Below are 24,308 nucleotides of genomic sequence, written 5' to 3'. Positions count from 1 at the left end.
CTAGAGAAATCCCTCGCACAGAAACGAAGACCCAACACAGCCATAAATAAATAAATAAATAAATTTAAAAATAATAATGATTAATGATTGAAGAAGAATCAAATTCAAAAACATAATTCTTATTTAACATTTCATAAAACATCCAAAAAAAAGCACCATAAAGAAGACATAATGGGTGGGAAGAATCTACAGTGTTTTTCTGTATGGTAATTCATTATTTATCTTATGTGTTCTGTTTGTATTCTATTTAAGTGTTCTTCCAGATTTAGTCACCCATTTAGTACCCTAAAAAGAAGAGAAATAATATTACAAATTTGTCCAAATTATAGAATGTACAACACTTACTAAGAGTAAACTGTAAAGTAATCTATAGACTTTGAGTGATAAGAATGTGTCAAGGTAGGTTCATCTATTGTAACAAATGTACCACTCTGGATAGGGATGTTGATAATGGCAGAAGCTATAGATGTGTTGGGGAAGGATATGGGAAATCTCTGTACATTCTCCTCAATTTTGCTGTGAAACTCAAACTGCTCTAAAAAAATAAAGTCTTTATTAAAAAGCACAGTCCAGAGTAGGAGTTATAAGTCCTGAGTTCTATGCTCAGCTCTGCTGGTAATTTACAGGGTATTGTTTACAACTCATATAAGCTCCAGACCTCTGTTTCCTTACCTGTAAAATGACTCTTGTATTAGTTTTCTAGTGCTGTGTAACAAATTATTACATGGATGCACACACACACTCTGTTATCTCCTAATTTCCATAGGTCCAATATCTCATCACAGCTTAGCTAGTTCCTCTGCTCAGGATCTCAATAGGCTGCAATGATGGTGTTGGGTGGGCTGCATTCTCTTCTGCAGGCTTAACCAGGGAAGAATCTGCTTACAAGGTCATTGGGATGGTTAATAGAATTTATTACCTTATGGCTGTGTGACTGAGGGACCCATCTTTGTATTGGCTGTTGACTGGAGGCTGTTCAGAAACTGCCCACAGTTCCTTGACCATGTGACCTTTTCTACAGGCAGTTCACAATGTGGTTATTGGTTTCTTCCAGGAAAGTTGAACAATTTTTCTCTCTCTGGTCTGCTAAGATGGAGTCATATAACTAAATGTAAATGTAATAATGAAAGGGACATCCCATCTCCATTCTCATTCTCTATTGCTTACAGGCAAGTCACAGATTACACCTCATTCAAGGAGAGGGGACCACACAAGGGTATTACTCATCAGTAGTCACCTGACAATGCATCTGACACAAGGATACTGAACCAGATAATCTTTAGATTTTCTCCCAGCTCTATCATTTTATGATTATTGAGGGAATACTAAGAATTGTCTGGTTCTTATTTTGTAAGTTATAGGCTCTGAACTCTTAAGGTTTAGAAAAATCTCTGACCTCCTTACAGTTCTAGAACTAATGAGCCACCGTATGTACCATTTTTCATGGGACCAAAATGTAAGCAAGAGACTCCTATTAGAAAGAGCCAGGGGCTGTAAGAGAAAAAGAACAAGCCAAATCAAAAAATGGGCAAAAGATCTATTGTAAACAGACATTTCTCCAAAGAAGACATACAGATGGCCAAGAGGCACATGAAAAGATGCTCAACATCACTAATTATTAGAGAAATGCAAATCAAAAGCACAATGACATATCACCTCACACTGGTCAGAATGGCCTTTACCAAAAAATCTACAAACAATAAATGCCGGAGAGGGTGTGAAGAGAAGGGAACTCTCCTATACTGTTCGTGGGAATGTAAACTGGTATAACCACTATGGAGAACAGTATGGAGGTTCCTTAAAAAACTAAAAATAGAACTACCATATGACCCAGCAATCCCACTCCTAGGCATATACCCAGAGAAAACAATAATTTGAAAAAATACGTGTACCCCAATGTTCACTGCAGCACTAGTTACAATAGCCAGGACATGGAAGCAACTAAATGTTGCTTCCATCAACAGACGATTGGGTAAAGAAGATGTGTTAAACATATACAATGGAATATTACTCAGCCATAAAAAAGAACAAAATAATGCCATTTGCAGCAACATGGATGGACTTAGAGATTATCATACTGAGTGAAGTAAGTCAGAGACAGAAAGACAAATATCATATGATATCACTTATATGTGGAATCTAAAAAAGGGTACAAATGAACTTATTTACAAAACAGAAGTAGAGTCACAGATGTAGAAAACAAACTTATGGTTACCAGAGGATAATGGGGGGGGATAAATTGGGAGACTGGGATTGACATGTACATACTACTATATATAAAACAGATAACTAATAAGAACCTACTGTATAGCACAAGGAACTCTACTTAATATGCTGTAATGTCCTATATGGGAAAAGAATCTAAAAAAAGAGTGGATATATATATATATATATATATATATATATATACGTATAACTGATTCACTTTGCTGTACACCTGAAACTAATGCAACATTGAAAATCAACTACATGCCAATAAAATTTTTTTAAATATTATAATTTAATATAAAAAATATTCTGAGACAAGCCAAGGCTTGACTATAAGAGAAGTCAAATGGGAGACCATGAACAAAAATTGAGATAAAGGTCATTAAAAACAAGAGTAAAGTTAAGAGTGAAACAAAATAAGTGAGGGCTGGGAGGGTGAGAAGGGTATTTTAAGTGTGCTCCGTGAAATCAATTGTTATTTTTAGCCTGAATGAAATACCAGAAGCAGGGCTTATGTCAGCTTAAACTAGTGATTCTCAACTTTGACTACATATTACAATTACCTGAGGAGTCTGTAAGTATCCAAATGCCCAGGCCACATCCTGGTCATATTAAGTCAGAATCTCTGAGGAAGGATCCTGGTCTCAATATTTTTGAAAGCTCTCTAGTAATTTTAATGTGCAGCCAGGTTGAGAATCAATTATCTACTCTCACTATTAAAGTGTGGTCAGAGGGCCAACCAGCAAGATTGGCATATCTAGCAATGACCTTATTAGAAATGCAGATGCTTATCACCTTCTCCAGACCTACTGAATCTGAATCTACATTTTTACAAGATCCTCACATGATTCCTACGTGATTGATCCAGTTAAAGACTTAGGATAAAGAACAGTTCCTGGTATTAAACTTGGTACCTAGCATTAAACACAATTATTTCTCCATAAACATAAACTCTAATAGAATTTTTCAGCCCACCTTTTGACAATTTGTGTAAATAATGAGTAAATGAATGGGCTGTGCAAAACGTACTACTTAAAAAGATGGAAAAGTGGAGGCTCTTTCTTTTTCCCCTAGGGTTGTACTAATTTGTTTAGAATGAAGACAGACATTTGACTTACTTTTGCCAACTCTGATTGATTGGAAATGACTGCCTGGAGAACTCTATTGAAAAACAACATTCTAAAATTGCTTTGGCTGAGAAGAGTACCCTGATAGATTAACCATGTTTCAGGGAATGACAGTTGTTGTGCTGCATACTTGCTGAACCTGCTCTGGATTTTCCAATGGAATAGTAACTCTCATGACAGAACCCACCCATTCCAAAGAGACCTGACTAGGATTAAGGATACATGGTCCTGCAACACATCTGTACTGATTAACTCATTTATTCTTTCATAAACTCCTTCATTTATTGCTTCAATAAAAAGTTATCAAACACAAGTTTTATGTCCCAGACACTCACTGTGCTTGGTGTCAGATTCTTATGGCATTAGAATGACCTCACCCTTCAACATAAACATGCCACAGATCCTTGCAATTCCATGAGCAAACAGCCTCATGTGGCCATCAATAATGCTCAAGGCCAATGAGGGAACTGCTTTCACCAGAAGGTCTTGACTATTTCCCATGTCAGAGAGATGTTTATCAGGAATCAAAGACATGATGTTTTAATTCAAACAGCTTCTTGCTGAATTTTAAAGAACTGCAGTCAGAGTAGCTTTCATTCTGACCTTCAGAAAAACCTTTTTATGAAAAATTAGTTTAAGCACATGTTAGAAATAGTTAATCCATAAGGAAAGTATCATAAGCTACTAAACTGTTCTATAACAAATCTTATAGGGAAAAAAAGGATGATTATTTCATCTTTTTAACACTTTGAAAGTAAAATGCCTGTAGGTGGCTATCTTTGGAGCCCCAAATGAGGGAGATTTTCCACTTATATTCCTTTCAGTAATAAAGAGCTGCTGGAAGCACTATAGAAATGTTGTTTTTCAGTGACTCTGCCAATATACCTGGGCCTTCTTTCAAGCAGTGAGTGATTCCTTTGAATTATGTTTCAGCCAAAAATAGGGTTACTCATAAATTGCATGAATACCTTCCAGCTTATAATTGCCAAGTTCCAGTTTTAGATTTTAGTCATCAAGCCTAAGCTCTTTTTATTTTCTCTAAATCTCAAGTTGATATAGCTTTCTTCTTCCCATTCTTCCTCCCCAGCACCAACCACCCCCCTTCTCCCTTTATATCTTTGGATAACACACACACACACACACACACACACACACACACACACACACACACAAAGGAATTGCATTATCCATCACAGTGGGTTACACACAAAGACTGTTTCACGTGATGAGCCATTGCTGAACATAAGGCTTCAATTTGAATGAAATGCTTTCTCACCACGTTTTAAAAAATCCATTAGCAGTTAACTGATAAGCTCAGGATTATTTCTGTAGAAAAATCAGTTTGGGTGCAAGATAAATACATGAAGACTGACAAGCAATTAAGCAGGATTTTTTTTGGTGCTACTTGTCAGATATATGAGATATTTTAGGAAAACTGCCTTTGGTAAACAGAAAAATTACACTGGCATTTCCCTCTGCCTTTCTACTTCTGAGCTTTAGTATTTTTTTCTGAAATATACAAACAAGGCTGCCATTAAGTATTGGAAATTTTTAAAATTAGAGAAAATTACACATATTCAGTAAATAATTTGTACACAGATGAACAAAATAATTTGTTATAAAATAAAACAATTGAACTCCCCTAGAACAGTAAAATCCCATCAGAGATAGCTTATTTTCATAGTAAAAACATTACATTCTTTTAGGCAAAACAAAGAGCTCAATCAATATTCAGTACATTTCTGTTTTTATATACAAGATTAATGGTGTTCATACATGGAGAAAATGGTTACCTGTCCGGTTCATTTATGGAAAATCCAGTTTCTACCACCATAAATTCCTCTACGTCCTGTCCTAGCCTTAAATTCCATATGGATTACCATATTAGAAGAATTTCAATGGGAGATGCTGGACCACACAGTATACAATGGGGATACCAGAAAATTACATGGAGGTGAAAACTAATATGAATGCCACCAACTTTCCAATTTTCTCCAAAGCTGATTCTGAGTTACATACATCATTTGTTATATGCAGAACAGAAAATAAATTTAGGAAAAAGAATATTAAGATAGTACAGATTAATTTGTAGTTATATCATCAATACAAAAGAAATGTATGATTTTCCTTAAAAACTCTATAGTGCCAAACCAAATGGAGTTGAAAAAACCTTAGAGTTATGTTAGCCTTCTATATATTCAGCTGTATTTACGTGTCAAAATGTTTGTTACATTTATAATATTTTGGATGAACATTTTATTTTCCTCTTCTTAGACATGCTATTATTCTACTGTTCAAGTGCAGCAGTGAGCTATTCAAAGGCAAATGCACACTATTTATTACTATAACGTGAAACCCCTAGGTGCAATGAACCCAAAGATACAGTACTTTTTGTCTCCTGCCTATAAGCCTAGACTAAGGGAATCCCTTTTTTCCCCTAAACCAGTCTTCTTATCTTGGCTCTCCAGCTACTCACTGATGTTAAGAGAAGCATACAAAGCATGGAAAGAGACATCCCAATGGAAAAGGAAAACCCAAGGAAAAGAAAAAGGCATTCCCTAAAGCTTAAATTATTCATGTTTTGGTCTTTTCAGGACAGGAAAAGAAACATAAATAAACTGTCATACCTCTCTAATTGTAGAGGATTAAGAGACAGAAAAAGAGTGAATCTCTCTCTTCCTTACAAAAAAAAAATATTAAAAAATGTTAACACAAAAGCAGCAGATTCTAAGGAGGTGTAAGAATTATACTCTAAGTGATTTTAATCTATTGCTTAATAGTGTGCTTGATCTTAACCCACTTTGGTGCTCCTTTTATAGAGTGCTTGATATCCCACCGAAGTATGTCATTAACATCTCCAAAATATGGGTACATTTAAAGTCCAGACAAATGATTAGGACATACAGGCTAAGAAGGAGACTGTATTTTTTTTTTTAACTGAGGCTGCTCTAGACAAACTAGCACATGTGATCACAAAATATCTAATAACAAAATGGCTAACATAGCACTGCCAAGTATGTAACTTGTCTTCCTTACAGTCTTTTCTTGTGATCAGGAGTTCTTATTCTTCCCCATTGGATGGCTGAATGGATGGATGGATGAAGATGTAGTATAGACTAGAATGCATTGATCTACCTATACCTTCATCCATGATGAACTCAACTAATTTGAATCCAGACTGGGGAAACTTCGAAGTCTACACCAAACTCAGGTTACTCAGATTCCCTAAAGATGCTAGAGAATTCAAAAGACTGTGAGGCCTATAAAGATCAGGTTTGATCAGGACAGCTAAGCCACATCCCACCTGTACCAAACAGTTCCCCAAAGCACAGGACCTTTTCAAAGTAATTTGGCAGAAATTCTGATTGTAGCAGAACTTTTAATAGCATTCCAGAACAATTATTTCAAATGAGGTTTTTACTGCACATTAGAAGAGGCAAAAAATACTTTTTACCTTAATGCAATGTTTGATTCCAAATCGTTTCGGTGACTTCTGTTTCATTTCATCTCGCTCCTGTACACTGAAATGGTAAAACACTAATTTAAGCAGAATCAATGTTTTTCTTATGATACAAAATGCTAGGGTAAGAAGATGTGCCAAAACAATTACCATACTAATCAGGCTTTTAAATTCTTATTTTGAAATAATGCATTTGGCATGACCTACTCACTACTGCAGGTAACTATAGCTTTCAAAAGCTCCCTTTTATAATCTTGACAATTACTTTTAACTCTTCCCATCTGTCTTAGCTACCCAGCAAAAATGAGCAAGGATGCTTATATTAAATGAAGAACTAGAACCACTAGCCCACCACAGCACATCATTTATCCTTCTTGGAAATTAAGGAGAAGGATTAGGGTCTCAAGAAAGATAATGTAGAAGAGTAGATGTCAGGTGTGGAACAGGAGAGTTTTGAAGATATTACATTGGTTATGAGACCTGACAAGACAGGAAATTTGAAACAAAGTATACAGATTCTAAATGCTTTCTTGACATAACTGAATTAAAATATAGTGCTTTCATTCAACAGAATATTTTATATTGACTATTCAGTGTAAGATACAGCTCTAAAGAAACAATGATGATCAAATATTATTTGATACACAATAGATTTTTTTTTTTTGGCTGTGCCATGCCACTTGTGGGCTGTGGGATCTTAGTTCCCCAATCAGAGACTGAACCCACACCCTTGGCAGTGAAAGCACGGTGTCCTAACCACTGAACTGCCACACAATAGATTTTCATTCAAAGTTCTTCTTTAATGAGCATTTATTAAACACCCATTACATAAAACACTGCTTTAGATGAAACAAGCCAAAACAGAAACCAAGTTTTTGTTGTGTTAAAACTTTTACTTGAAAAGCATCATAGCTTTCTACATGAATCATCACTAAGCTTTATTCTGATTCTCTTGGTATTAAAGGTGTATTAGTTTTCTATTGCTGCTGTAACAATTACCACAATCTAGTGGGTTAAACGACACATGTATTATCTTACAGTTCTGTAGGTCAAAAACCTAACATGGGTTTCACTGGGCTAAAGTCGAGGTTTCAGCAGGGTTACATTTCATTTTGGAGGCTCAGGAGAAGAAACTGTTTCCTTCAGTTATAGGTCTGAGGTCCGACCCTGTGTTCTCGCTAAGTGTCAGCTGAGGGCACTTCGCATCTGCTAGAGACCACCCACATTATCTGGCTCATGGCCACCTTCCTTCATCTTAAAAGCCAGTAACAGTCAATTCCTTCTCACTTCACATCTCCTGACCTACTTTTCTACCTCTCTTCCTTTTGAATGGCTCATGTGATTAAATTAGCCCCACCTAGATAATCCAAGATAATTTCCCCATCCCAAAGTCCTTAACTTAATCACATCAGCAAAGACTTTTTGTCAGGTAAGAAAATATTCACAGGTTTAGGTGAGTAGGTGCCAGATTCTGCCTAACACAAAAAGAACTACGAAAATAGACATTTTCCCAAACATCCAGAGGCATTCATCTTGAAGAACATGTACTGGCACACCAACAAAGTTTTAATTCTTTTACAGACATAATTTAATTAAACTGAGGGGTTTTTTTTTTTCTTTGCTTGTTTTTTTAAATTTAGTCTTTGTAAAATGTGTTAAGTTTCTGCTGAAAAAAAAGATTTTGCAAGTAAAAAACATTTTCATTTCTTCTGCCCATGACCTTTATCCCATCATAGATCCTACTCATCCTACTTTAATACCTGGCTCAAACATTGTCAATTTACTTTTCAAAAGATTTCTTAAGCAATATAATTATGAATATAGGGGAATTTTAAAGTGGGAAAATGCTAGATGAAGCTTTTATTTTTAAACTGTGACTAAAATAGACAATTTTCTAGAGAATGTTATTGATCCGAATATAAAATTAGGGTTGCTGAAAAAAACTATTTCCAAAAAGGCATGAGACCTACATGATTTAGATATTTTTTTTCAGTGCTTAAACTTGAGAAAAATGGAAAGCTAACCAACTCATGTTATGACATGTACATATTCATGGATTCCAAATCTGACAAAAATAGCCCACCCCTTGTATTAGTCAGTTCAGGCTGCTATAACAAAAATGCCATAGAGCAGTTAGTTTAAACAACATTTATTTCTCACAGTTCTGGAGGCTAGAAAGTCCAGAATCCAAGGCACAGGCAGATCTGGTATCTGATGAAAGCACTCTTTCTAGTTGGGTGTTATCTTTTTATATCTTTACATGATAGAGAGCAAAATAAATTCTCACGTCCTTTTTATAAGGGCACTAATTACATTTATGTTGCTTCCACTCTCATGAGCTCCCAAAGACCCCACCTCCTAATACCATCTCCATACAACTGGGGGTTAGGATTTAAACATATGAATTTTGGGGGGACACCTTCAGTCCATAACATACGTCCAAAAGATTATAGCCAAATCTCACATATGAATACAGATGCTAAAATACTAGCACCTCAACTCCATCACTATAAGACTATTACACTGTGGACAAATACAGTAAATATAAAAGGATTTTTAAATATTTGAACAATAATTTATCACCTTAATAAGTCATAGGGTAAAAAGCATGTGATTCTTTCAATAGATTATTAAACATTTCTTAATTAAATTTCCATTCATTCTTCTAATAAACTAATATATCTTTCTTAAACCTATCAGTTTCACACTTAAAGTTAGAATGAAAAATTAGGATAATATAAAGCTAATTATCATTTTCTCCCAGTGGTCCCAGGTATATGCAAGATGAAATCTACTTGCTTTACAATGTTAATGCATTCCCATAAATGTCAGAAATGAGTTAAAGATTTCTATAACAATCAGTACAACTTAGCATTGTGCTGGTTGCTTTATTCAATCAAATAACACAGGAAGGAAAAGATTATATGTAAGTTCTGTCAGTTGTTTTATTTGGTTGGAGTTTATATTAGCCCTAATAGCAATAATTATCTTTCAGTCATGTTGATTTTTACTTAAATTCTATTTTTAAAAAAGTTAAAATTGCTACATTGGCTTATTATTCACAGTTGACACTTGAACAACGTGGATTTGAACTATGCAGTTTCACTTACAGACGTAAATAATTTTCAATAGTAAATACTGCAGTACTACATGGTCTATGGTTGGTTGAATTAATGGATGCAAAGGAAAGTCAGATACAGAGGGCCGAGTGACTATAAGTTACATGAAGATTAGCCCGTAACCTTCCCATTATTCAAGGGTCAAGGGTACTCACAGTTTCCTAGTATATCATTATCCACCAACTTATGTTCAATATTTTGGAATTATTTTGTATTACAGGGGTTTCTTATAAAAAATATACTGCTTAATCATTTTTAATCCATTTAATCATTTAAAATTTTGTATTTATTCAGTAATTCTAACTCGTTTATATTTATTGTAATTACTGCTTATATTAGTGCTTATTTTTGCAAGCATTTATTTCATATACATTTTTTAAATTTACTATATTTTATTTTTATTTCTTTATCCTTACCTACTTCCCATTGTATAGATAGATTTTCTTCTGCTGGTTTTATAATTATAGATTTTATATGTATTTATTTTTCAACAAATATTTGCTACGTACTTACACATGCCAAGTACTGATCTAGGCATTAGAAATACATCAGTGATTGAAAAAGCTGACTGACAAGAATGAGAAGACCTACTACAATAAGTAAATTCAGGAATATATATTATGTCAGGACAAATCATTGCTATAGACAGAAATAACGCTGGAAAAGGGGGTTACAGCATGTTGAAGGGAGGATGTGCTACTGTTTTAATAGGGTGCCTTTCCAAGAAGGTGGCATTTAAGCAGAAATCTGAAGAAAAGGATTGAGGCACTCAGATATTTGTGGAATGAGGAAGTATGAGAGACAGCAAGGAGCTTGTGTAGCTGAAGTGATGTGTGAGGCAGGTACTGCAGTATGAATAGAGAGAGAGTAAGAGACTAAACCATGAATTCTCCTGAATTAGTTCTTCTTACTGGAGTACACTCTCTAAGAGTTCTGTCTAACAGTACCAACAGTTTTGTAAATTTTAGAAATAGATGCCTCATAATATCCTCTCAATTCACTTCCTATATCTCAACCTTGACAGCAAAAGCAAGTTATTTCCAGGTAAAACTAAACAGTAGCTTACCTCAGCTGCACCACATATCTCTCACTCTGCCTGAGGGTTTCTCTGACATCTCAGTGTACAATGTGTTCAGGTACCTACCTGACACTTCTGCAGGTACAGCCTGAAGGTGATAGAGATCTAACACCCCATTGGTTAACCATTTTTGATTATGAGAATAAAGTCAGTATTCAAATGTTTCTTTCAACCAACCCTTGGGTGAGCAATTTTAAAGTACATTCTACACAGCTTCTCTGAGGTTCTTTCTGAGACCCAGCCCAGTTGCCCACAGTGTTGACCAACTCCAGAGTGTATGCACCCTTACATTGGCTGTACCTCCAGCCCCATTTCCCTTTCACTAGTTTCCTCCTTTTCCCTGGATCACTTCCCAAAATAAACCACCTGCATGCAAGTTCTCTTTTCTTGGTGGAGGTCAGAGTAAGATACTTCTGGATATCTTATATGCTTAAAAAATATCTTTATTTTCCTCTTCACATTTAAATACTTTTTTTAGCTTTGTAGAAAATTGCAATTTATTTCTTTAAAACTTTGAAGAACATTCTCCATTGTTTTCTTGTACTGAATGTGACTAATGAGAAGTGTGAGGTCAGACTGATTTTGATTCATCCTCATTTTATTCCTGGATAATTACTGAATTTTTTATTTGCCTTTCATGTTCTTAAATTTAACTTTAATGGATCTAGCAGTGAGGTTTTCTTACTGATCTTACCTGCCACTTTGATCCCTTTCAATCTGAAGATTCATGTCTCTCTGTACTTCTGTAAAATAACTGTTCATTATTTATTCAAATTTTTCACGCACATGGTTTTTTCTCCTCTTCCCTTCTGAGGCTTCTACTAGACAGATTCTGACTCTTCCACATCCATTCTTCATATTTCAACTTCTATCTCAATCTTTTTCTCTCTTTCCATCTTCCTGACTCCTTCCTGGAGAATTCCTCAAAATAATCTTCAAATTCATTGATTTTTTAAAAAATTTAATTTATTTTTGGCTGCATTGGGTCTTTGTTGCTGTGTGCAGGTTTTCTCTAGTTGTGGTGAGCGGGGGCTACTCTTCATTGTGGTACATGGGCTTCTCATTGCGGTGGCTTCTCTTGTTGTGGAGCATGGGCTCTAAGTGTGTGGGCTTCGGTAGTTGTAGCACACGGGCTCAGTAGTTGCAGTGCGTTGGCTCAGTAGTTGTGGCATTCAGGCTCAGTAGTTATGGCTTGTGGGCTCTAGAGTACAGGCTAAGTAGTTGTGGCGCATGGGCTTGGGGGCTCCACAGCGTGTGGGATCTTCCCGGACCAGGAATCAAACCTGGGTTCCCTGCATTGGCAGGAGAATTCTTAACCACTGCACCACCAGGGAAGTCCTGATTTTTTTTTTTAAATTTATATCCTGCTTAACATATCCAGAGTTTTTTATTTTAAAAAGTATATTTTGCAAATTCATTTTTCTTTTTTGCAAAGTCAGATGAACAATTTCTCTTAACAAATTGGGACTGTGTTTGTTGCATTCTTTTCAGACGTCTCTTTCAGTTACAAGAAATTGAGTACCTCAAGAAATGAATAATTTTGTCAGTCTTCCCATATATTGACTGGGTCACATTTTCTCATTCATCTAGCAAATCTGATTCTTATTATATATCAAATATTTATTAATTGATCACTTACTATGTGGCAGGCACTCTACCCATTACCAGTTTAGAGCAATGCACAAGATAGAGCCCCTGCTTTCATTCTTGTACTTGCTCATGGTGTCTGGCCTCTCATAACCTGTCTTGATACATCATAGTCGTTCAGCTGATCAGCCAATATTTCTTCACATATTTTTATTTCAAATTCTCAGAAGAACTGTGATCCACTGATTTACTTGGGGTCTTAGAATATAAATTGGTAACCCTTGGGTCCGGTGCAATGTCATGTCCAACAAGTCATGGACAGGAGCAGTCAACACAGCTACTGAAAGTCTTTGCTGATAGTAGAAGCTACAGGTGAAAAAGGTCCCCATGAAAGAGGTTAAATGTGGGAAGGTAGCATAGCATGAATAATACCTTTACATTATAATCTATTCTACTTTTTAAAAGTCCCCAAAGATTAAGGACAGACCTAAGTATGCTACATCCCTTAGCAACTGATTAGGGATTCATAACCCATAAATTCATTAACATCTACTTTGAATTCACATATTTTGCTTCAATCTAGAGGGAAGACTGCCCCATAAAACAAAGGCATCATTTTGATCATTTCAGGACAGAGTGATCTGGACTTGGGAACAGAGAAAACCAGAATGTGCTCAGATATGTTTCTATGAATGACAGCTGCAGAGTGCTTTATTCAAGAAAAATGGTTAGAAGCTGCTTTTGCATTGGATTTTAAATCATGGAGATATCAAGAATCAAGATATCAGTAAAAGTTGATGTTTATTTGATCAAGACATCTAAAAGAGCAAGTACTGATAAACAAATTTCAAAAGGTAAGGTTTCACATGAAGAGAGAAGTGATTTACTTTCCTTACTGACTTAAAACACAAAATGTGCCCCCCACCATGCACAACACCACCATTATCATACAAAGCCGACCACCGATTTTAAAATCCACATCAGAGACAGTGACATGAATAAAAATGCAGGTAACATAGCACAATATTTCAAGCTGTTGTTTGATTTGTTACATGCTTGTGTTAGATCTTTTAAAAAAAATTATGCTAAAGTAAAATAAAGGTATCTTCATACTTCTATTTATTTTTATGGTAGGCTAAATCAAGAAAAAAAAGAAGGATCAATTTAAAAAGTAGAAGAAAAAAATTTAAATATGCATCAGTTCAATTCAATAAATGTTTTTAAGCATTAACTTATTAGAAAGTAATCTGAGGTTTAGAACTCAAAACTTAGATGCTACAAAGACAAATAAACTACAGTCTTTTCTCAGATTCTTTGAGATATTTCTTCATTTGTCAGCCTGTGTAGTGATTTCCCCACCTAAAAGATCTACCCAGTTCAATTCCTTAAGCAAATAGTAAATTATTTAAGGAAATAGCACTAGTCAGTTTTAGGATTTTTTTCTGACCATTAGTTATGTTTTTCACAGCAGATGCCAATATATTAGGTAAAATATATTACAGCAGATCTAGAAAACTTAATTGCATTCTTATGAGTTACTTTGCTTTGCTTTTAAGATGCAAAAAGCATTGAGGTATCTGCAGTTCACTCTTTTTCAACACATCACAACACACCAACACCTACATCCACCAAGTAATTATCATCACTATAATTTTAAACATAATTTTAATTCCAACATGTATTATTGTGAGGCTAGAAATCAGGGGCAAATATCCAATTTAGGGGCAATGATAAATGATAGAGGCAGCAGTGATACAATGCAGATTGAGAGGAAAAGAGTAAAAGGAGACAACTATAGCAGGAACAAGAAAGGACCTAGTTGGAGAAGAAAGATTAAGTAAAGTATCTAAACTCAAGCAAAATGACCAAGGGAGAAATAGAATAATGAAGACCAGTACCCAACAGACCTGGAACAAAGCAACGACCCAGTAATCAAAACTGGAACACTGCAGCAGAGTTAAAAGAGTAGCACATGTGATTCCTGCTGAGCCATAAGATGTTGATGCAAAAAAACAAAGCTTATATACCACTTGCTTGAGGCTAGGGTTGTTTTTAGGGACCTAGGAACAAATTTAAATATTCCTGGCTTTGCAGAGAAGAGAAATTCAGAACCTGGAAAATTAGTATGCCCTGGCATTTGCGAATTTAAAGATATATACCATCAGAACAATGTTTATGGATACTAGCCAGGATACTTGGATTTCCAATATCAAGTCTTGTTAAATTTCTTTTTTTAAAAAAAGCTAAACAAACATGAACTGAATAGTCCACTAAAGGTATTTCATCAACCAGAAATTTTGCATTCAGCAAAAGTATACTTATATCATACATTCTCAACAGGGACAATATTTCCCTCAAGGGAGCAAAATACAGTTCTTTGGGCTGAAAAAAATCTTAGTCTTTTTATGTGTAAAGCAGAGATATACATATAGTACATACACAGATTTAAAGTGTAACTGTGATGTTAAATTTTCATTGTATGGTGCCATAGACTGAATGTTTACATCCCCCACCCGCCCTGCCATTTCATATGCTGAAATGCCTAATCCCCAGCGGGGATGGTATTTAAAGGTGGGGCTTTTGGGAGACTATTAGGTCATGAGGGTGGAGCCTTTGTTATTGGGAATGGTGCTTTTATAAAAGAGACCCTAGATATCTTCCTTGCCCCTTGTGAGGTTATGGCCACAGGATTACAGACTCTCACCAGACATCAAATCTGCTGGTGACTTGATCTTGGAATTCTCAGCCTTGAGACCTGTGAGAAATAAATTTCTGTTGTTTATAAGTTACCCAGTATACAGGTGTTACAGAAGCCCGAAAGAACACAGGTGGGGACAGTTAAGAAAAAATAATGTCTTAAAAAGCTCTTTATGAGGGTGAGAGTGAAATATAGACTGAGACACTGACATATGAATTAATTCCTGGGGTTATATACATAAGAATAAATTAAATAAGATCATATAATAAATGAGTATATCACAGTATACACTCAGTTGGTAGCTTTAAAAAGAAATTAAGAGCTAATAATAGACTTTTAAATATATTTCCATTAAATTATGTATTTAAAACTATAATTACCTAACAAAAATCCTGCTATAGATAAAGAATGATTGGTATTTTACATGCCATAATATCTGCTTAAATAAGCACCATTCTCTCTTTATCTAGAAAACAAAATTTTAGTATATAAATAAACTTCTCAGAAATACTTAATATTTACTCTCTTAAGCATGATATTATATAATTATCCCTTCTACTCAAGGATAATATAAAGATGTCAGTCTCTCTTGATATAATAGCAACTTCTATTTTTGAATGTATGTGACTTTATTTTATTTGAAAGTCTTCTATGTCTGGCTGTTTCATTCTCCTACTGTGTCTGCCTCAACTCCCTCAATGTCCTAAACTGTGCCTGATGTTCTTTTTACATAAATTATCCTAATTTAAACTTTCAAAGGGAAAAACATCCTTTGGGGGAAAAAAATACTAGATCAAGGAAGAGCAATATCTCAGAAAAACTAATGATTTTTTCTCTCATTGCCCTACAAGTACTAGCTGGTCTTCTATAAAGAATCAATAAAGGAAAATAAATTCCTGGTTTGCATGCTTTAGGAGTAGATTCCTGATGACAGTTTTCCCTAAGATTTTCTTCATTCAACAGACTTTCTGAGCTGAATATCTTATGTAAGCCAAAACTGATTTCATTGAAAGGTAGTTCACAAAAGATTAAAGATCAATTGTCTTGCTAATTAAGAGAGCAAGAAAATCAATAAAATGATGACATTTAAATTATCTTTATTTACCAGCAGTGTCTAATCCAAATGAAGCCTTTGCTCCTATGAAATAAAATGAACAATTTTAGTGGACTGTACCTTTCTCTTATAGGAAAGAAAAAAAGAAGGGAAGGAGGGAAAAAGAGGAGGGAGAGAGGGAAGTTGGGAAGGAGGGAGGGAAGAGTGCATCTTTTCTAGAAGATGGTTAGAATCTGCAGATGGTGAATAGCTGTAAACTTTTCATTAAGAAGTTCCCTAAACTAATTAAAGAACAATTTAATTAAATTCCATATTTGGAAACCACATTTGATTCAAACGACAAGATCAAAGAAAGAACATTCATCTTTTTGTCATTTATAATACATTCACAAATTAATATGTATTCCCAACTTAGAAAATTTGACCATTACTATCACAAAAGAATTAAACAAATATGGAGGGAAATAGGAAGAATATAGTGAAGGGCTTCCATTAATTTTTTTAAAATGCTTTATTGCTTTAGTATGTTCCTCCAATTCGGTATGGGATTAAATTCTAAGAATTTTTTACTTTGATTTTTTCCTGATTACCTAACATGGGCTTCCTTAAATAAAAGCTCATACTTCTTTAGAAGTCATCATCACAAGATGACTTAGTTATTTTTAAACAGGAGGAAAAGAAGAAAATAACCAATTTCGGGGAAGAAATTGTTTTAACACAAATCTGGGTTCTATTGAGGCTCTCCTCTCCAGTATATTAAGTTTTTTTGGCCACAAAATAACGTAATTATTGCATCAAAATTACCTAACCAAGAATTCTAGGTCAAAACTAGCTATTTTACAGAATTTGCTTTTATAGGAGATTTATTTTAGACGTGTGTTTTGCCAAGCACTCTGACATCCCCAAGTTCATACACATAACAATAATTCTTAAAGCACTGGAAGCAAAATCCAACCTAAATTTCATTTTATTTCCAAGATTCCCATCTCTTGCTGGGGATGAAGGAAGGTGTGGAGAAGAAAGCAAAAATATAAAGAAAAAAATAGCCCATGCTTTTTTCCCCTAAAGTTCTGTGAATTCCAGGCAAGATAGGCCAGTTTGAGCCATGGGGGCGCGGCGGGGGGGTGGGCGGAGGATGGATTCCTGTTTTTATAGGATATTTGCACAACTTACTATATGCAAGCTTTCTAAAGCTCTGTCTTCTGATCATAGTCAACCTGACATTCCTTACAATCTTTAACACTGTAACTACAATCTTAGAATACTTCTAGCACTTCTTGCATTTCTGTGCTTGATTTTTCCTCCTTGGCTGCCTTGTTTCACTTGCCCTATTGTCAAAGTATGGAACGCCTATTTCTGTATCTTTCTGAAAAATTCTTCCTTTTGATAGTATCACTATAGTCAAATTAGGGCCAACAGATCAAAGGTCCTCCCTGTCTTTTGATACTCAGGTTATTCTTGGAATGAGCAGTGGACCCAGGCTCCAGTAATAATAGAGAAAAGGGATCCATTAATACAAATGACCAATAAACGTGTAAAAATGTTCACCTTCATCAATAAGAAAAAAAATGGAAGATATATCGACAATGTTCTTATTAATGAAAAAAATGACATAATAGGTAGCCATCACAAAATCTCTGCATGGTAGGGGTTTTTTTCTTTATCGTTTTTCCTAATTTCCAAGATCCTAAAAACAACATTTGCTGCTTTAATAACTACAAAGAGAGTAAATGTTATTAAATAAATATAATAATTCCTACTACATAAACTAATAATAGTAAATAAAATATCTCATAGTTCTCCTTACCATTCAAAGGCATCCACTGATCAATTTTTATACTTTCTTCTGATCATTTTTCTATTCATAATCAGTTTTAAAAAAACATTTTTAAATGCTTGTTCTATAAGCTCAATGTTATATCTTTTTTTTTAAATTTAATATAATGATATGAATATCATGCTCATACACTTTCTTCCCAGAGTATGTCACACAAGTATTTAGACTAAACTATATGAAATAGCCAGTTTTATAGGTTAAAATGGTCAAATATCAGCAATATCCTATGGTTCAAATGAGTAGTTGTAACCTAAATCACAGTGGTAATGAGTCACAAGTAAAACAAAGCAATAGCCCTTTTTATGCCAATACATATTCTTTTTTATGTTTACCTACAGAAACATCATACAAGATGTTTAAACATGAAAACTCATCTAAAACAAACAGACATTAAAGTTCTATGAGTAGATAAAATATCAAGTTGTCCATTTATTTCCAGAGTTTTGTTACTTTAGAGGAAACCCTGGAAGGTCAGTCACATAACCGTTGATGGGGCCTTGTTCTGTGACCATCGTAGCCTGGCTCCATGCCAAAATTGAAGTTCAAATGCTGGTCAGGGATATGGCAAAGATCCAAGCTACACTGAGGATGTAACTTTCAGTCATTGCTATGACTCAATGACTGGGTTCAACCACAACATGTCTGCACTCTGTAAATAAACTGGATTCAGCTAATAGACACAGCTAACCAGAAACATAGTATAGAGTACTCAGTAGTTTATCTCTTCAGCATCATTTGAGGGGTGCCAAAAGCCCCAGTACTCAAAAATAGCTTTCCCATGGTTGTCCAACTTTGCCATTATTGTTGATGCCTTTCTTTTGGTTAAGTTTTGTACTGTTTAGTCTGTGGTACTTTAAAATATAAATATCACTGAGGGTAACATATTAAGACACAAGCCAAGTGCTACCCCTTTTCTTTAAAAGAAGCAAATAAGAACATGAGTCATCAGAAAAAAGTAGGCACAAAGAAGTTCATAAAGGGGAGATAGACCACTAATGATCAATTTGTTTCCTTCACAATTTTCCCTAATGACTGCTGGTTTACATTTCATCCAGTGATAAACCATCTGATCTTAACTTTTAGAAGTCCAGACAACATCCAAATAATAATTGGGTTATATTCCAGAAACGACTTTGATTGGAACTCACAGTGGAAATCTTGAATACATATAATCTTGTATTATATGGTAATCTTGAATTACTCCTAACTGTGGTAATATTAGAAACCCTTATAGCATATACCATTAAGGGTCCTTGTCCAGTCCAAACTTTCCATTTCTGAATTGCCCCCTTACATGCAGTTGGATCCTAGCAGTATGCCTGCATTTCATATCCTGCACACCACTCCACAGACAATGACAGATAACAGGCCTAAGAAGATAATAGGCCTAAGAAGAATCAATTAGAATCTTTCTTCTAGGAATATAAAAATGGGATTTAATGGAGCTAGTCAGTCTCTGATAGTGGAAGAGTTAATGTAAGCTCAGGAAGTGTGTCCTGACCAAGATCCACCATGCTCTGAGAGAAATAAAGACAGTCAACAAAGGGAGACATACAGAGAAAAATAGAAATGAGAGGCTGTGTGGTTTTCATGAACAATTAAGACAAAGTCCCCTTTGGTGGATTTCTAGCTCCTGATTCCAGTACTTCATCAACGGTGCTTGACTGTACTTTGAGATTGTGGATCCCATGGGTACCACTGATCCCTTATAACATATTCCATTTAATTATTAAGCTAATTTGAGGATGTGGTCAATAACTGAAGCTACAACAACAAAACCAGCAAAACAATACTAGCAAACATTATAGAGTACCTCTAACTGTCAGGTGGTGTTCATAACATTTTCTATTTTATCTTCACAATGACCTTCTGTGATAGGTCAGGACCATTTCCAAGCTCATATTTGGCAGAACCAGAGTATGAGCTCAAGCAGCTGACAATGGCTATCTAGTGTTTAACTATAGAGTATATGCAGAGCTCCATACAGTATGGCATTGGATCATCTGTATCTGATTCACCAGGTGTTATTGAAACAAACAAACAACAACAACAACAAAAAACAGTTCCTTGGCCTAGACATGACCACAGAATCACAAGTCCCAGAAGGCAGAAATTTTTCCAGTTACTCCAGGTAATTCTTATGCATACGTTGAGAACCAGTGCTCAATGATCTAAGAGGAAGATATGGATTGAGGACTGCTACTGGGGTTGTGGTGGCAGTATCAATAAGGGTCAGTTTCAGAAGGCAGTGGGGGCTACGGAAGGGCAACAGTACAAAGTGGATGAAGGATTTCACTTCCATTGCAATCTCCTTGATCCCTCAGTACCATTTGACCTGCCACCACAGAACCTAATTTGGGAGAATTCAAAGTCTGGCAAAGAAGTGGTAGGTTCACCAATGGAAGGATTTTAGAATGCCCTGATGGCCAAAATTGGTTATATAAATTTTCAATCCCAATCAGAAGCCTAAAAATTCAGTTTTGAGAAATCCTAACCTAGAAAAACATGGGACTTAGGAGTAATAATTTCCTAAATCATGACATTCCATTCTGTACATGGACACCATGCACATTTTCTTTTTTGAGTAGAAATCTGTAATTGTAATTTTCTACTTTTTCACAACCACAGGGATTTTCCAACACACTATCATTTGTGCAGATGGAACCATCCCATTCCTAAAGAGTGGGAAGTCTTTCCTGTCATATTTTATTGGTTCTTCTGGTCATTAAATCTGACAGGCTATAAATCCCCTGTTTACCATTAAACAGACTGTGAATGACAAGATAGTATTAAGCATTTCTGGCACACTGATTGCAGTTGGACAATCACTAACACTATCATTCCAGGAAAATTATTGCTGTAATTGAAAGGGGGGGGGATGATCATCAAGGAGAATCATATGTTCTCTTTACACCTGAACTCAGCAAAAAAAAAAAAAAAAAAAGCCTAAAAATAAAAAGTAGGACAGTTCACAGCTGCAAACATTTTGATTAATAATAATGATAAAGGAAGGCAGCAAATAAATGGTTGGGGTTGAGACAGAAGATGTGGCCTTCTTTCTTCTGGATAGTATTTTCTCAACAGTGTAAGGAATGGGCAATAGGGGAGGCCATCCTCTAAATATAATAGGACTACTTAATCTCAAGGCCAAGTGCACAAATCATCCATTAATTTTTAAAAATTGTATGTTGTAGTGTTTATATATTAATGAGTTGATTATATTTTTAGAAATCATGGAAAATGTGTAGACGCTGATGTCATTGTACTTTGGCTTTCCTAAAGATGCTTATTGTGAATCAAGTTGTTTCCTCCCTTAGCTCCGGGCACTAGACAATTACCCCTTCCCACTCCACCCACCTACTCACTCCTTCCCTGACACACAAACACTCTAGATCATAAGGAAAATATGTTTCCAAAGATTTAAATCTGCTGTCTCCATTGCGGACAAAATTAGGTTCCTAACTATGTAATTTCAAAATCCTTTGTATTTTTCCTACATGGCTCCTCTTACAAATGCAATAAAAAATTGTTTATAAACTTCATGCTTGTGTCCTGTTTCACATAAGCTCCATGAGGGTGAAAACCTTGCTTGATTTTTTTTTTCACCTCAACATCTATGAATCCTAGTCCCATGAACAATGCCAGGAATTTGGGAATTGTCAAATATGTATATGTGCATTGTGTGTATGTGTGTACATATGTATGTGTGTATATGTATGCATATATATTATTTTTGAATGATGAATGCTTATCTCCCAATTAATCTTTTCTCCACTGTCACTGGATGCTTTTGACTAAAAAATGTGTGATAATCTTTTATTATTAGTTCACTTAATTCAGTTTGTTAAAAGATCTGTGGGAGCCAGAAGATTTCTACTTTCTCTCCAATACACAGAAATACACAAATTTAACCGCACCCAAAAGAAGTCCATTTTAAGTTTGTTAGGACACAGTGATCTAACTCTTTTAGTCTTCCATATCTCAGTGACCCTAAGCAATCCCAAAACCTTTGTGGGTTTTTTTTGCTTGCTTTAAATTACTCTTCTTTTGACTAAGCTATATCTCTTTCCTTAATGCCAATGTCCCAATGTTTCCAATGTAGCTCCTAGGTCTCTATCTCCCTACAGAATCATGATATCTCAAGAACGGAGGTTTTACCAGGCAACCCAGAGAACACTAACACACACTTTTAGAGTCATTACTGAATGGCCAAGGTGGAGTATATGAAATGGGGACAAAACTTCCAATTAGTATTTCCAATACTGACTTTCTATCATGTTGTTTTCCTATTTATCTCATTTGTCAGTGGCCACATGATGCTGGGTAGGTAGGAGAGTGCACTTCACAAAAGAGTTTATCAAAGCTGTCCTTTCCATCTTTTCTTACTCAGAAGATTTGATTTCTGTTAAGCCATGTATAGTTCCATTAAGCCATCATGTTTCAGCACACAGGAAACACCCTGGGATGTCCTTTAGTTGAGGACAAAGCTGTGAACCAGAGGGCTGGACACATGGTTTGAATTAAATACCACATCTAGACATTTCAGTGGGATTATACCATGGAGGAAGACAGTCAGAAATGATAAATCTTCCTTTGGTAACCACTTAAAATTTCTTACCATTCTACCAAGTGTATATTTAAAAGTCTATCAAAGAACATAGTGAAGTTAATAAGTCCAAGGACATATTTCTTTAACTTGTAGTATTAATTCTAATTGAAAAAAAACTTTAAAAATAATTTAACCACTTCCTGTCAAAAAAATTCAAAATCATTATCTTCTAGCAACTTAGAAAATAGGGAATAAAGGAGAAAGATAAAATTAAACAGCATTTTGAAAAACGTGAGACATAAGGGATAAAGAGATGAGATATAATGAGGAAAACTACTGAATAAAGAAAATACTACATGGTATGACTGACAGAAAATATAGACAAACAATAAGTATAATCCTAGTTTTATGAGAAAAATAAATCTCTATAAAACTTTGGCATAAGATTAGAGTTATGAAGCATTTTTTTTTTTTTTTTTTTTTTTTTTGTGGTATGCAGGCCTCCCTCTGCTGCGGTCTCTTCCGTTGCGGAGCACAGGCTCCGGACGCGCAGGCTCAGCGGCCATGGCTCACGGGCCCAGCCGCTCCGCGGCATGTGGGATCCTCCCAGACCGGGGCGCGAACCCGGTTCCCCTGCATCGGCAGGAGGACGCGCAACCACTGCGCCACCAGGGAAGCCCATAGGGCATTTTAATTAAAAACTCTGTAAACACATACTAGGGACATATTTTACCTTGAAGAGCCAAGAACAAGTAGCAAGTCACTTCTCTGCTTCATGGGGGTATTCAAGCCAGAACATGATGATTCCAAGATTTCCAGAGTGTTGCAATAATCATAAGAGAGAACAGATAAAGCCTCACCTTTCTTCTCTGATGAAGTTTATGGACTCTTATTGCCCAAAGATGGAAGCCTACCCTCTCTTCTTGGGCTTGCCACAGAATATATTATTCAGGTACATGCGTAGCCATACACAAAACCCATGGTAACAAACTGTTCTTTTCTTTTTTTTAAAAAAAAAAAAATTTAATTTTATTTATATTTTTATACAGCAGGTTCTTATTAGTTATCCATTTTGTACATATTAGTGTATACATGTCAATCCCAATCTCTCAATTCATCACACCCCACCCCTGTCGCTTTCCCCCTTTGGTGTCCATACGTTTGTTCTCTACATCTGTGTCTCAATTTCTGCCCTGCAACCAGTTCATCTGTACCATGTTTCTAGGTTCCACATATATGCGTTAATATATGACATTTGTTCTTCTTTTTCTGACTTACTTCACTCTGTATGACAGTCTCTAGATTCATCCACGTCTCTACAAATGACCCAATTTCGTTCCTTTTTATGGCTGAGTAATACTCTACTGTATACATCTACAACATCTTCTTTATCCATTCATCTGTCGATGGGCACTTAGGTCGCTTCCGTGACCTGGCTATTGTAAACAGTGCTACAGTGAACACTGGGGTGCATGTGTCTTTTTGAATTATGGTTTTCTCTGGGTATATGTCCAGTAGTGGGATTGCTGGGTCATATGTTAATTCTATTTTTAGTTTTTTAAGGAACCTCCATACAGTTCTCCATAGTGGC

The 24,308-nt window shown here is 35.4% G+C and overlaps 1 long non-coding RNA gene across 1 annotated transcript in view; it reads right to left on the bottom strand.

The window, feature by feature from the left end:
• LOC112065902 (uncharacterized) overlaps nt 1-24,308 on the bottom strand; it is a 396,153-nt gene that overhangs the window by 264,587 nt on the left and 107,258 nt on the right. Inside the window, exon 2 of the long non-coding RNA XR_002892300.2 lies at nt 6,790-6,856. This is a non-coding gene — a long non-coding RNA (uncharacterized lncRNA). The remainder of the gene's footprint in view (nt 1-6,789; nt 6,857-24,308) is intronic.

This window comes from Physeter macrocephalus, chromosome 6 (assembly GCF_002837175.3).
Source record: "Physeter macrocephalus isolate SW-GA chromosome 6, ASM283717v5, whole genome shotgun sequence".
In the NCBI taxonomy this organism is placed as follows: domain Eukaryota; kingdom Metazoa; phylum Chordata; class Mammalia; order Artiodactyla; family Physeteridae; genus Physeter; species Physeter macrocephalus.
This window is presented reverse-complemented; position numbering and strand designations above follow the sequence as displayed.